The sequence below is a fragment of the Schistocerca americana genome, chromosome 4, assembly GCF_021461395.2.
Source record: "Schistocerca americana isolate TAMUIC-IGC-003095 chromosome 4, iqSchAmer2.1, whole genome shotgun sequence".
NCBI lineage: Eukaryota > Metazoa > Arthropoda > Insecta > Orthoptera > Acrididae > Schistocerca > Schistocerca americana.
Genome location: NC_060122.1, coordinates 96,095,481 through 96,109,498, shown reverse-complemented (window position 1 = coordinate 96,109,498; position 14,018 = coordinate 96,095,481). Strand labels below are relative to the sequence as shown.

General features: G+C 43.6%; 1 protein-coding gene across 1 annotated transcript in view; it reads left to right on the top strand.

The window, feature by feature from the left end:
- Positions 1-14,018, top strand: part of LOC124613123 (mitogen-activated protein kinase kinase kinase 13) — a 388,238-nt gene that overhangs the window by 252,915 nt on the left and 121,305 nt on the right. The gene's annotated exons all lie outside the window — the stretch shown is intronic.

Below are 14,018 nucleotides of genomic sequence, written 5' to 3'. Positions count from 1 at the left end.
AGTAAGGCCTCTTTGAAAGAGGCTCTCCTTCGAGAATGGGAAGGTATCAAGTCGGAAAGTACAAGAAAATTGGTCCATTCCATGCCACGGAGGTCGCGAGAAGTAATACATCGGAAGGGTATGCAAATGAAGTATTAAACATGTTCTGGCTTTGTTAGAAGTGTCAATTTCTGTTGGTGTATGAATACTTAATTCCCAGCACAGTAGGGAAGTTGGCAGATGTTTTTGTATTTTGTTTTGTAAAGGCTTGTTCATTCTCGATCTATATACCAGCATAGCTCCATTGGCGACTGACCAAAGTGTGTAGTGCATATCCAATTAGTGTTTTTGATTTCGTATTGTCAATAAAGGCAGTTTACTTTTCCACACTGTGGTGTATGAATACTTATTTCCATTACTGTACACTGTGCACTGCTACTCCGGCCGACAATGCTAATTTTCCCCCATGTCTTTATGCTGATTTCAACTGCTACGTAACTAGTGTTGTCTTAAATGCAATCTGTGTGGTGGCAATTAGCGCGAAAAACAAGCAACGATGTGTTCGTTTCTCTCTTGTGTCTCTCCAGTGTAAAAGCTTGTTCATAGATACAAGCGAACGGTAGTGAAAACTGCGGAATTGTCTGCGAATGCTCGTTCGGTTGTGTTCGCATCTGCTCCTCCTATTCGCTTTTGCATAAAGGAGACTGTACCGGGCGAGGCAGGTTGCAGGGGTTGGAGGGGGCAGAGCCAAACACACAGCGATTCATATCGATCGCACGAGCACATGGCACGGTGCTTGGTGCAGCCGGCAACGCCGCTCTCCGTCCACTGACATCTGTCTCTCAGGCGGCACTTTACTTTATTCGAGCTCTAGGTGTCGCCCGATCGGCAGCACGCCGAACCTAAGAAGTAGACTGTCGCGTTGAAGAATGGCCACGAGACGCGACAACTGTATCGATTTTACGGGGAGAAGTGGTAGTGATGCACCGATTGAGGGCACGACTCGATTGTTACCTAGTAGCGCGAGCGCGTGTCGCACACAGAGTGCGTGCTCTAGGGGGAGTGTGATGTCTTCGCTTGCGGCGGTGTTTGGCGCGGCAGCTGCGAAGGCAGACGCGGCGCAGGCGGGCAGCCGGTGAGTTGAGGTGAGGTGTTGTGTGTGGGGCGGAGAGCAGTGATGTGCCTGCGCTGGAGCTCGCTGCTGGCGCCGCGGCGGCGTGACCGACGCGCCGGCCACCACTCGGCGACGCTGGGCGCCGCCCTGCGGTCCGTGCTTGTCGCCGACGCCGCCTCCGTCTCCAGCTGCCGCGGCTGCGGCGACGCTCTGCTCGCCCCCAGGTGCGTGCAGTTCACCACCCTCTCGCCGGCGCTCGAGTCTCTGCGCCTTCTACTCGAGCGACGTCATCTCACGACGACTATCCGTAGCAAGTCAGTCTACCGCACCGCACAATTGCGATTTGTTCGTGTACCGAGTCTCTTCTGTTAAGACCTGTCGTGTTTTGCTGAAATGTTTGAGCGGGGAGAAAACAAGATCCCCCTAAAACTCACACGACAGGTTTTGCTAGAATTTTCACAGCCAATCGAAGAGTAGGAAATAGACAAATTGTGCGACATATTGCCCAGCATGAGATCTAGTTTTGCTATATGAATTGGTACAAATTATGGAATATCATTTTGTTTTCCTTTCAGAAATTTCAGTTTTTCACATTAAGCAAACAAAGTATCTGTGGCACATACTTTGGGTTGTTTTAATGCATCGCATATTTTCACTTACATATTACGTTAGGAACATTTCTAAATCAGGGATGGCCGGAGTGGCCGAGCGGTTCTAGGCGCTACAGTCTGGAACCGCGCGACCGCTACGGTGGCAGGTTCGAATCCTGCCTTGGGCATGGATGTCTGTGATGTCCTTAGGTTAGTTAGGTTTAAGTAGTTCTAAGTTCTAGGGGACTGGTGACCACAGCAGTTAAGTCCCATAGTGCTCAGAGCCATTTGAACCATTTTTTTTTTTTTTTCTAAATCAAGATTAACACAAAGTTTGACATTTTTGGCCCTTCAAATTATGGGATAAAAATATGGAATACTCCATTCGTTTCAAGTTTTTTAAAGTCGAAACAAGTAATTGAAATCTAACAACTGTCAAAGAAAACACTATAAATTATAACAAAACAGAACAACTCACGAAATAGAATGAAATTTTCACTCTACAGCAGAGTCTGCGCTGATATGAAACTTCCTGGCAGATTAAAACTGTGTGCCGCACCGAGACTCGAACTTGGGACCTTTGCCTTTCAAGTTTGGAAGGTAGGAAACGAGGTACTGGCGGAATTAAAGCTGTGAGGACGGGGCGTGAGTCGTGCTTGGGTAGCTCAGCCGGTAGAGCATTTGCACGCGAAAGGCAAAGGTGCCGAGTTCGAGTCTCGGTCCGGCACACAGTTTTAACATGCCAGGAAGTTTCAACTCGCGAAATACTCCATTTTCAGTTATCAAATTCCTTACTCTAAGTAATTTCACTTGCAGAAGTCACGTATCGTCTTCCACCATAATGTGCACATTCAGTGTTGCGCCCACATTACATACATTACACACATTAACCATTTTTACCCTGCCTCCTCCTGCGAAAATTTACCTGAGCAAAACAGACAGTTGCCATCTACATTAATGGGTACATTGTTGTCCAGAACGCTACTAAGGCGGACGAATCATCTTTCTCACTAAAAACATCATCCTCAGAATCGGATGATTCTTCGTTCCTACGCTTTGATGACCTCCGCTTTTTTGTGTCCGGTTTATTTGTTGCTGTCGTCGATACTTTGAGACATCTCTCGTATGGAGACAAGGTTAAGACTGCTGAAGAACCACCTTTTCTTCCCCTTCATTCCTGGCCTCTTCTTTATTTGTGCAATAGGTGAGATTTGTCAAGATGTAATTTCAGATGTCGCAGCAGATGTTCCTCCTTAGACTTCAGCATCAACCTTTCCACTTTTAGAATCCACAGCTCCTGTAGATGGTTCATTGACTGGATCATTAGGTAACTCCTCAGTTATTTATTCATTGCTGGCAATTAAATTCGCATCCGTGAATATATGAGGGTTTAAAGGGGATATTCCTGTCACCTTCAATCCATTGACTGCCATTTCCCCTTTCTGGCACTTGAGGTGGACCTTCCCATGGCTATGTCCATGTTTGTTACTGTACCTGTGCATTTTCGCTCATCCATACCTGCAGCTGCTCAGAATATTAGGCTTTCAAATGGCTCATGGAAGTTCTATCCAGCGGTTGCATCTTCCGGGACGCATGAGGAGGCAGACACAAAGTTTTAACTTGGTTTCGCGAGCGAGATCTATAACATCCAGATTTCTGGAGTGGCCCATTTTCTTTTCTCTAACATTTTTAACTGCTATTTGCATTTCAGGCATATCCCTCCACTTTCGAACTCGTGAAGTCATTTCTGAAGCAATTCCTGTTAACAAAACAGGTTGTGAAGGTACGGTACAAATATGGAATACTAGGGTATAAATAAGGAATACTAGTCCATATTAGTGACACAGCCATCTTGAAATTCAGAATCGCAAATAAAATCGAAAATTAAATTTAAATTGGCAACAAACACGCCATTTAACGGCTTAATGTATTAGCTAAAATTCTGTTTAAAAAAGTATTAATAATTTGTGTGTTGTGACACGAATGAAATAGAAGACCAACAACCTGCAGTAATTGTGCCTTCTAGTGAATTCGTTAAAGCGGTTTCACTCACTCGCTGCCAACTGTAACATGAATGCATCCCAAAGAAGTCTACAGTTACTGAACACAGTTTTTAAGCACCTAGCCAAAGTACAACACTTACAAGGTGAGAAATCATAGAATTCCATACTAATGCCCATATACCACATTTGTATCTGTCTCTGTCACAGTCATTGCGAGAAACTTAATCAGTTATTTGAGGGAAAATTAAACAATGAATTTTCATAGCCAAACTAACACAATGGGATATAAAATTGATAAACTTGAGATCTAGTTTTTCAAAATATATATATATTTAACTGCCTTAAAGCAAACAGGGCAATTAAGAAAAACTTTGACTTCGGGCAGAATTGAAACATTTCACGAACAGGTGCTGCTATCTATGTGAATGAGGTGTCAAAGGTTCTACAAGGCCTAGCTATTTCAGGAATAAAAAGTTATAGTGATGTGATATTTAAGTGTCAACAAGGCTTACTTCGTATCTAGTACTGAATTTAGAACGGTTGGAGAACGCAAGACACTAGGAAGCAAGTAGCGTGCAATAATAACATGCTTCCTGAACAAAACGTGTAAACAAAAAAATCAAAAATCTGTCAAATTTTTTGCGAAATTATTTATTTTCAAGTAAGAAATAAAATAGATTAGAGAAACGTCTGACGCATCTTTGAATAATGCTCGAAATCGTGTCCAGGCAATGAGTTCCTCAAATGTTTCTGTAATCTGTTTTATTTCTTAGTTTTAGACAAATCATTTCGCAAAGCTTTTAATAGAGTTTTGAAATTTCTTTGTGTTCGCACAGTGACGCCAAAATTGCGTGTTGTGCTGTTTCGCAAGAGAGTGTGTGAGAAACCAACCTTCTTACAAACCATCGAAATAACGTTACAGAATTAACGAAATAGCAATGATAATAGCAAAAATTCCTAGTGTATGTATTTGGCACAGATAGAATGGTAAATTCTCCACACTGCAGGGAACAAGAAGAAGAAGGAGGTGTCGTACAGACCCGTTTATTTGCTGGAGAATATGTATAGGTACAAGCAATGTCGAACAAATCAAATACAAGAACATTAAAATAACAGCATCTAAAATTATTTTTCTGGTACAAAGATCGCGGAAGTGGCGTCAAATAGAAAGACTTGCACCAGGAGGCGGAACAACCCCACACTGGCTCTCCCGGCCACTAATGCCAGACGATGATTTCATAAAAAAAAGTAACCATTTGTGTTCTTATTTGTTCACAATGCAGACATTTTCTTCGTCCATGTATTGGAAAATCACACACATTTTTTTTTCTTACAGATATTAAGTCTCTCGTGTAAGAGAACACTACCGGTAGTGTGAAAAACGTTAAGTCTTCACGCAATCTGTCATCAATACAAAGGGGGAAAAAAATTACGAAGACATAAAAGCACAAATTTTATTACTACGACAGAGTAAGCGCACCCTGAAAAGGTTAACTTGTGATTTTGTCGAACGACAGAATCGTCCCTTATACCTTCACACGCGCAGTGTGCAGCGTATTCACGGTCTTTTAGATTTCCGCGCGCTGCTTATTCAGCTGATCATTAACGTGACTAATGGACTCACTCGCGACGAGTTTGCGACAGCTGAGCGGATGTAATGTGTCCACACTGCGGGTCGCAACGCATTTCAGGTATACTTTCGCTTTCACAGTCTTTTGTCAGTGAAATTGACAGAGAAAGCTTGCTCCGTTACTTTTTTAGTAAAAACGGTTTTTGTTTTTGATTTGTCATTTATATCATTTGTGTTCTCACTTCTGTGGAGAGTAATAATTTTTTTACAGTACGAATGTTTAAACAACGTATTTTGGCCTACAAATGTGTAGTTAACTTGTTATTTATTTCAGTTTTACTGTCTCTTATGTGAATAACTAAAGCCGACATAACGTCCGATTGGGAAAATCTGTCGCTCTACTAGTAGGGAAAATTGGCCAAGGTGTTCAACCCAAATAAAAGTTAGTTACTTCTTATGCAACAGATAAAACTGACTTCTAAAGCCTGTCATCCGACATTCTAGCCCTTTGTGACAATTTTGAATTAAGTTATATTATTGAAAACCGTCTCTGCCGTGTTATTTTTCGCCCAATACAAGAGTCCGACTGAAAACCCTCTGCAGCGGGCGCGTCGTATTCTGACAGTAGGGCGTGGAGACGCCTAGGAAATGTGCCCGTAAGTCAGAAAAGCAAACACGGGATCCTGTTGCGATTGCATAGGCACAGTACCCTCTTAGGTACGGAAAACTGGTCACCAAGTAAGTCTTCAAAAAGATGCGTATAGTTCCAATATATTTTCTTTTTCAATTAAAAATATTTTCTGTGATACCTCATAATTGTAGATTCAAAATATGTGAGCGGTAAGCTTCTAACAACCACCATAGTTTAGTGAAAACTGAATTACTCTTTAGGTGGCCATTTTACGCTCTACCCCCCACCCTCCCTCCCGTTTTCCTATGCGGCCAGAGGCGTCACCCCATTACGTCAGTATCGCCTCTTAAGCAGAGAAGTTTGACGACCTCTGCACTAGGCCAACGAACTACAGATACTGGATCCGACCTAGCGTTTGTCGGCAATGCATTGGCACTCGGCTCCTCATCCTCCAGACGAAGAGCCTGGGTCTGAGGGCTCGGGCCATGTGGAACCGCACTTGGCTCTGATAACCTGCCAACATTGCAGGAGTTTTCTTACTGTTATGCAGTAGCGTTTTAGTTAAAATTTCGCCGGTCGATATTATGAGGGAAGAAGAGGATGTAGCAGTCGTCTTACGTGCAACATTTATTTTACTGCAATAAGCTGTCAGAATAAGAAGAAGAAGAAGAAGAAGAAGAAGAAATGACGAGGGAACAGTGTGGTGGGACAAAATTAATGACTACTTTGCAGCTGCATTGCAACATGGGCTGTTTTTTTTTTTTTTTTTTTTTTTTTTTTTTTTTTTTTTTCGAAATGAAAGCTACACATTTCTAATTGTTTTGAGTTATGTAGGTCTTAATTTCCGAAGATGGCACCTCTGTTAGGGGAACTGTGCCAGATTGAGATATTAATGGTAACTCCCAGTTTTGTTTGTTTCTCTTTGCTGTTCACGGGGAAAAGATGTCTATGAAGACTACAATTTCGTTTTCACATACTGCACATTTCTTTGTAACAGCTCGCTTATTTCCCTAATCTTTTCAATTTGTTTTTATAATCACAGTTACTATGTGCCCACATCCATTCCCGTTCACGATAAAACACTATTTGCTTTTAATGCTCTCTCCGTGTCCTACTCCATACTCCAGTGTTTTTAAACACAATAGATACACGGCCTTGGCGAGCGCAGGCATTGCCAGTAAGTTTTTCAGGACAGCCACAAGTCCAACTCACTATTGTTTTATTGAACGGTTTCGGTCTTCAACAGGCAAATACTGTACTTTAAATTCCACAGTTTCCGATGATGCTCTTGTTAAATAGCGAAACAGGCCAGTAAAACATACTAAATGCGCCTTGTCGGTGTCCAGCAATATTTCAGTACACACCCGTCCTAGAGATACAACAAATCGCTATTCAACCAACGGACATTCGACTTAGCATCCACATTAACAGAGGGGTCCCAAGGTAGACCAGCCGCCAATGTTCTGATGTCCCCGCCAGCAGACAGAACCGCAACCATTGCCAACCGCTCCATTGGCTCAGATCTGCAGCCTATACACACTAATCAGATATCGACCAACGAAGCAGTTGGCTGTCATTCGTTGGCCTTCGTTGCCCTAGTGTGTATGCGTCTTAGCCCGCAGACCGCATTCGGCACGAGAAATCCATTGTGTGCATCCCACAGAACCGTCTCTGTTGTGGTCCTATTGTGTGCATTTTGTACAAGAAAATACATTTTGAGACAGCGAGTTGGAAAAAGGAGCCGATGGCTGCAATGGAGTGTGTGTGTTTCACGTGGAGACGGAGACTGAAGCTCGCAAGCTTGGCAAGCATAAATGTACAAGCATTTGTTGGAAGAGCATGCACGGATCCCTTTCGCCTCAGTATGTTGTTGTTGTTGTTGTGGTCTTCAGTCCTGAGACTGGTTTGATGCAGCTCTCCATGCTACTCTATCCTGTGCAAGCTTTTTCATCTCCCAGTACCTACTGCAACCTACATCCTACTGAATCTGCTTACTGTATTCATCTCTTGGTCTCCCTCTACGATTTTTACCCTCCACGCTGCCCTCCAATACTAAATTGGTGATCCCTTGATGCCTCAGAACATGTCCTACCAACCGATCCCTTCTTCCGGTCAAGTTGTGCCACAAACTTCTCTTCTCCCCAATCCTATTCAATACCTCCTCATTAGTTATGTGGTCTACCCATCTAATTTTCAGCATTCTTCTGTTGCACCACATTTCGAAAGCTTCTATTCTCTTCTTGTCTAAACTATTTATCGTCCACGTTTCACTTCCATACATGGCTACACTCCATACGAATACTTTCAGAAATGACTTCCTGACATTTAAATCAATACTGGATGTTAATAAATTTCTCTTCTTCAGAAACGCTTTCCTTGCCATTGCCAGCCTACATTTTATATCCTCTCTACTTCGACCATCATCAGTTATTTTGCTCCCCAAATAGCAAAACTCCTTTACTACTTTAAGTGCCTCATTTCCTAATCTAATTCCCTCAGCATCACCCGATTTAATAATTAGACTACATTCCATTATCCTTGTTTTGCTTTTGTTGATGTTCATCTTATATCCTCCTTTCAAGACACTGTCGCCTCAGTATAGTGCATGGAAATTTGTGCAGGCATCAGTTGTGTTTAGAATACGTGCTGTTCGGACGACGACGATTTACTCGATTTGGCCGGCATTGCTGTTGTGATGCAGAAAAATGACGAAAGAGGGGACGTGATAATACTGTAAGACTGGTTGATGAAACTAAAAACTTATTTCCATGTTAAGTTACTCTCTGAGCTGAAGACATATCCACATGCTGGCATAATTATTTCAACACCAATAAAAAATATGTGATCGTCTCACTAACTCATGAGCTGAGGGTGCTACGAATACCTCACACACACGCTGTATGTAACGGGTATAAGTGCACATATTTTAATGTGGTACCGTAATGTGCGTTGCATCCTGCCTACTTGTCAAATATGGGGTGCCTAGGAAACCTGCTTTCTCGTATCGTTAGACAACAATTCAAGCAAATCATATTAATGAAGTTCATTACAAAAGAACACGATTACAATACTTAACTTTATGAAATACAGATGTGTCGCAGGGAAAGGGCGACAGACAGCGTGCAATTGACTGACGTCTTCTTCACAGCCGTCTCTGCTCTGACGTTGCCGACCAGCGTGCCGGCGCTGGACTTCACGCCGGAACAAAATGTACACACATCAGCGTGTTGGTTGCATCCAACAGTCTTCCCACAAACACGTGGCAAACATTACGACCTGATGTTTTCTGCACAGTCGTGCTGCACCACTGACGTAAGTCGACTGAGTCTGTCAGTAAAGACTAACCGTCTTCCGTCCACCCGTCCACACAACAGCTGACCTGCTGCCCATTAATGGCTTGCTCTTGCCACATCCACTAACCCTCAAAGTTTACGACTTTTAGTGGCTATAATTGCGGTATTAGTCTACAAAAGACGCAAATACTGATGTTGTTCAGTAACCAATAGAAATACCTGTACATCCAGTACATATAATGCTGACCCACGTCCCTGAACTCTTCCTCTTCCAAATGAATAAATAGATACATTTTCTGTATTTTTCCTTTTCTTTCTCTTGTAGTGGTTCCGACAGAAACAATAAGAGTATGTTTGTCTGTAATGGGGGTCAAACGCTTTGTATTTTCTTAAGTGTTCAACGTATGCAACATCCCCCTTTGCCTTTCGATTTAATGGTCCTGAAACACGGAAAGGTTTTATATACTCGAATAAACTTTCCAGCAATTTGCGGTGTATATGTTTCCTATCGTCTGGACGTAGTGCGAAGATTGCCTAACTGATGTGTGCTTCTACAAGTCTGCGCTTAGCTGGTATACGCGCTCCAGCATGTGCACGTTGTTATGCCGGCACCATTGATAAGCGATCGATCCGTAATCATGATACAAATACACTACTGGCCACTAAAATTGCTACACCAAGAAGAAATGCAGGTGATAAACGGGTATTCATTGGACAAATATATTATACTAGAACTGACATGTGATTACATTTTCACGCAGTTTGGGTGCATAGATCCTGAGAAATCAGTACCCAGAACAACCACCTCTGGCCGTAATAACGGCCTCGGTACGCCTGGGCATTGAGTCAAACAGAGCTTGGATGGCGTGTGCAGGTACAGCTGCCCATGCAGCTTCAACACGATACCACTGTTCATCAAGAGTAGTGACTGGCGCATTGTGACGAGCCAGTTGCTCGGCCACCATTGACCAGACGTTTTCAGTTGGTGAGAGATCTGGAGAATGTGCTGCCCAGATTAGCAGTCGAGCATTTTCTATATACAGAAAAGCCCGTACAGGACCTGCAACATGCGGCTGTGCATTATCCAGCTGAAATGTAGGGTTTTGCAGGGATCGAGTGAAGGGTAGAGCCACGGGTCGTAACACATCTGAAATGTAATGTCCACTGTTCAGAGTGCCGTCAACGCGAACAAGAGGTGCCCGAGACGTGTAACCAATGGCACACCATACCATCACGCAGGATGATACGCCAGTATGGCGATGACGAATACACGATTCCAAAGTGCGTTCATCGCGATGTCGCCAAACACGGATGCGACCATCATGATGCTGTACACAGAACCTGGATTTATCCGAAAAAATGACGTTTTGCCATTCGTGCACCCAGGTTAGTCGTTGCGTACACCATCGCAGGCGCTCCTGTGTGTGATGCAGCGTCAAGGGTAACCGCAGCCATGGTCTCCGAGCTGATAGTCCATGCTGTTGCAAACGTTGACGAACTGTCCGTGCAAATGGTTGTCGTCTTGCAAACGTCCCCATCTGTTGACTCAGGGATCGAGATGTGGCTGCACGATCCGTTACAGCCATGCGGATAAGATGCCTGTCATAGCGACTGCTAGTGATACGAGGCCGTTGGGATCCAGCACGGCGTTCCGTATTACCCTCCTGAACCCACCGATTCCATATTCTGCTAACAGTCATTGGATCTCGACCAACACGAGCAGCAATGTCGCGATACGATAAACCGCAATCGCGATAGGCTACAATCCGACCTTTATCAAAGTCGTAAACGTAATGGTACGCATTTCTCCTCCTTGCACGAGGCATCACAACAACGTTTCACCAGGCAACGCCGGTCAACTGTTGCTTGTGCATGAGAAATCGGTTGGAAACTTTCCTCATGTCAGCACGTTGTAGGTGTCGCCACCGGCGCCAACATTGTGTGAATGCTCTGAAAAGCTAATCATTTGCATATCACAGCAACTTCTTCCTGTCTGTTAAATTTCGCGTCTGTAGCACGTCATCTTCGTGATGTAGCAATTTTAATGGCCAGTAGTGTTCGTAGGCTTCCGTGGGCAGCGTCAGTTCATTAAAATCGTTCCACGTTTTTAGCTGACGTCGCAGTACGCCCAACAGGATTACAAGAAGTCTCCTGCAGATGGTACAGCACGCTTGAGCAAACTGCTTGATTATGTATGCTTTTGTCAACTCTACGGAGTAGGGTTTTGCGAGAACTGTTTTCCTCCAGGGATTTCCATGTAAGTTGTCAGAGATTTTCTGTTACACTTTCGTATAGGCTGTACCGGCCTTTTGCGATGCTAGCAGCTCGTCCGAGAACTCTTTCTGTGTCTGCTTTAGTGCCGTTTGATGACTCCAAACATTGCGACAATAGTGTGGCACTCATCGCAGCAACGTTTTCTTGGCGACTTCCTTTACAGATGCGCCACACTTTCCCAGAACCGCTTAACAAATGTGTCTAGCATTAGTCTTGTCCAATACTGATTTTACCAGGTAGTCCCATTTCTAATCACTTCTTAATATTACCCTTCAGTACTTTTAACATGTGATGCACACGTTAATTTTGTAATCGGACAATAGACGGTTTTCTCTCTTTGTTACAGGCCTTATCGTACATTTATGTACACTTAGAGAGAGCTGCTATTCATGAAACCAAATCAATATATTGTCCAAGTGTTTCTCCAGTTCTATACGACCATCCATGTAAATTATCTACATCTCCCTCACAGTGCGCCAACCACCTAGCAGTGTGTGGCGGATGGTACTTCTGGCACCAGTAACTTATTCCCCTACCCTGTTCCACTCGCGAATGCCGCCTCTCCACGAAGCACAACGCTTCTCCTGTACCGTCTGCCACTGAAGTTCGTTCAGCGTCTCCGTAACGCTCTCACGCCGATTGAACGATCCCGTGACGAAACGTGCCGCCCTTCGTTGGATCTTCTCTATCTTCTATCAGGCCTAGCCGGTAAGGCTCTCAAATTCATGAGAAATTAAAATCCATGGAGAAGAAATTGTAATTCTGTCAGAGACAGCAAAAGACCTGGAAGAGCAGCTGAAGGGAATGGGCAGTGTCCTGAAAAGAGGATATAAGATGAACATCAATATAAGCAAAACGAAGATAATGGAATGTAGTCGTATTAAATCGGACGATGCTGAGGAAATTAGATTAGGAAATGAGAAACTTAAAGTAGTAGATTTGGGCAGCAAAATAACTGATGATGGTCAAAGTAGAGAGGATATAAAAAATAGACTGGCAATGGCAAGGAAAGTGTTTCTGAAGAAGGGAAATTTGTTAACATCGAGCATAGATTTGTCAGGAAGTCGTTTCTGAAAGTATTTGTATGGAGTGTAGCCATGTAGGGAAGTGAAACGTGGACGATAAATAGTTTGGACAAGAAGAGGATAGAAGCTTTCGAAATGTGGTGCTACAGAAGAATGCTGAAGATTAGATGGGTAGATCACATAACTAATGATGAGGAATAGAATTAGGGAGAAGAGAAATTTGTGGCACACCTTGACTAGAAGAAGGAATCAGTTCGTAGGACATGTTCTGAGGCATCAAGGGATCACCAATTTAGTACTCGAGGGCAGCGTGGAGGGTAAAAATCGTAGAGGGAGACCAAGAGATGAATACACTAAGCAGATTCAGTAGGATGTAGGTTGCAATAGGTACTGGGAGATGAAGCTTGCACAGGATAGAGTAGCATGGAGAGCTGCATCAAACCAGTCTCTGGACTGAAGACAACAACACCACCATTCAAGAATCGGCCGAACAAGCGCCTTGTAAGCCGCATCTTTCGAAGATGAGTTGAATTCCCTTAAGATTCTTCCCATGAATCTTGTCCAACATCCGCTTTTCCTACTATTCGTTTTATGTGGTCATTCCACGTAAAGGTCGCGGTGGATAGTTACTCCTAGATGTTTCCAGCAGTTGGTCATCAACAGTGCAGTTTACATTAGTGGATTTCTTTTCGCACGTATGCGCAATACAACGATACATCACCGCACACAACTATCTGATAGTGCTGCTTTTACTGTCTGATAAATCGTTTATGTATGTTTGAAAACATCAGAGGTCGTATTACACTGCCTTGCGACACAGCCGATGTTACTTTCGGTTATTTGGACCATTCCTCGCCTATTATAACGTACTGAAGTCTGTTACTTAAATATTCCACGACATAATCGAATATTTGCGAATATACTGTGTATGTTTTGGACTTTTACACTTTCGCTCATGTCAGTTGTCACTAGTAATTGTGATGTACAGCGTACAGTTGGGCGCCCCTCTCAGCCTGACGCCTCGAGCGGCCGCCATGAAGTGTGATAACGTCCTGTGTAGGAATTATACAGCGGTGCACCTCTGGCGCCCCACTCAGCCGAGCATCTCAAGCGAAGACTTGTGTCGCTTGGGCGTTAAACCGGCGCTGATTTTTCTTATTGATGTCAAAAGTAGGTTAAGTCGGTCTGAAGGCGCCGTGCTTCTACAACGGTTTTCCCGTAAACTCCGCCACGATATTCTTTCGACGATTTTTTGAAATTTCCAAGAAGGAGAACTTCGTTGGAACACGAAATGGAAGAAAGGTAGCTAAAGGTTTGTTTCATCGATGGGAAGGTCGTTAGTGGGACTGCACAAACTCGGATTGGGGAAGGAAATCCGTTGAATACTTATCAAAGGGGAACCATCGATAAAAATAGCAGGAGAGAAATGTGGAGCCTTCTGTGGCGCCAGGGATTCGTCGCCTCTATCGAGAAATAGTCCAGTAGAATTAGCATTCAAATAGGAAATAATTTGCTACAGAAGGTTTTATTGTTTTAATG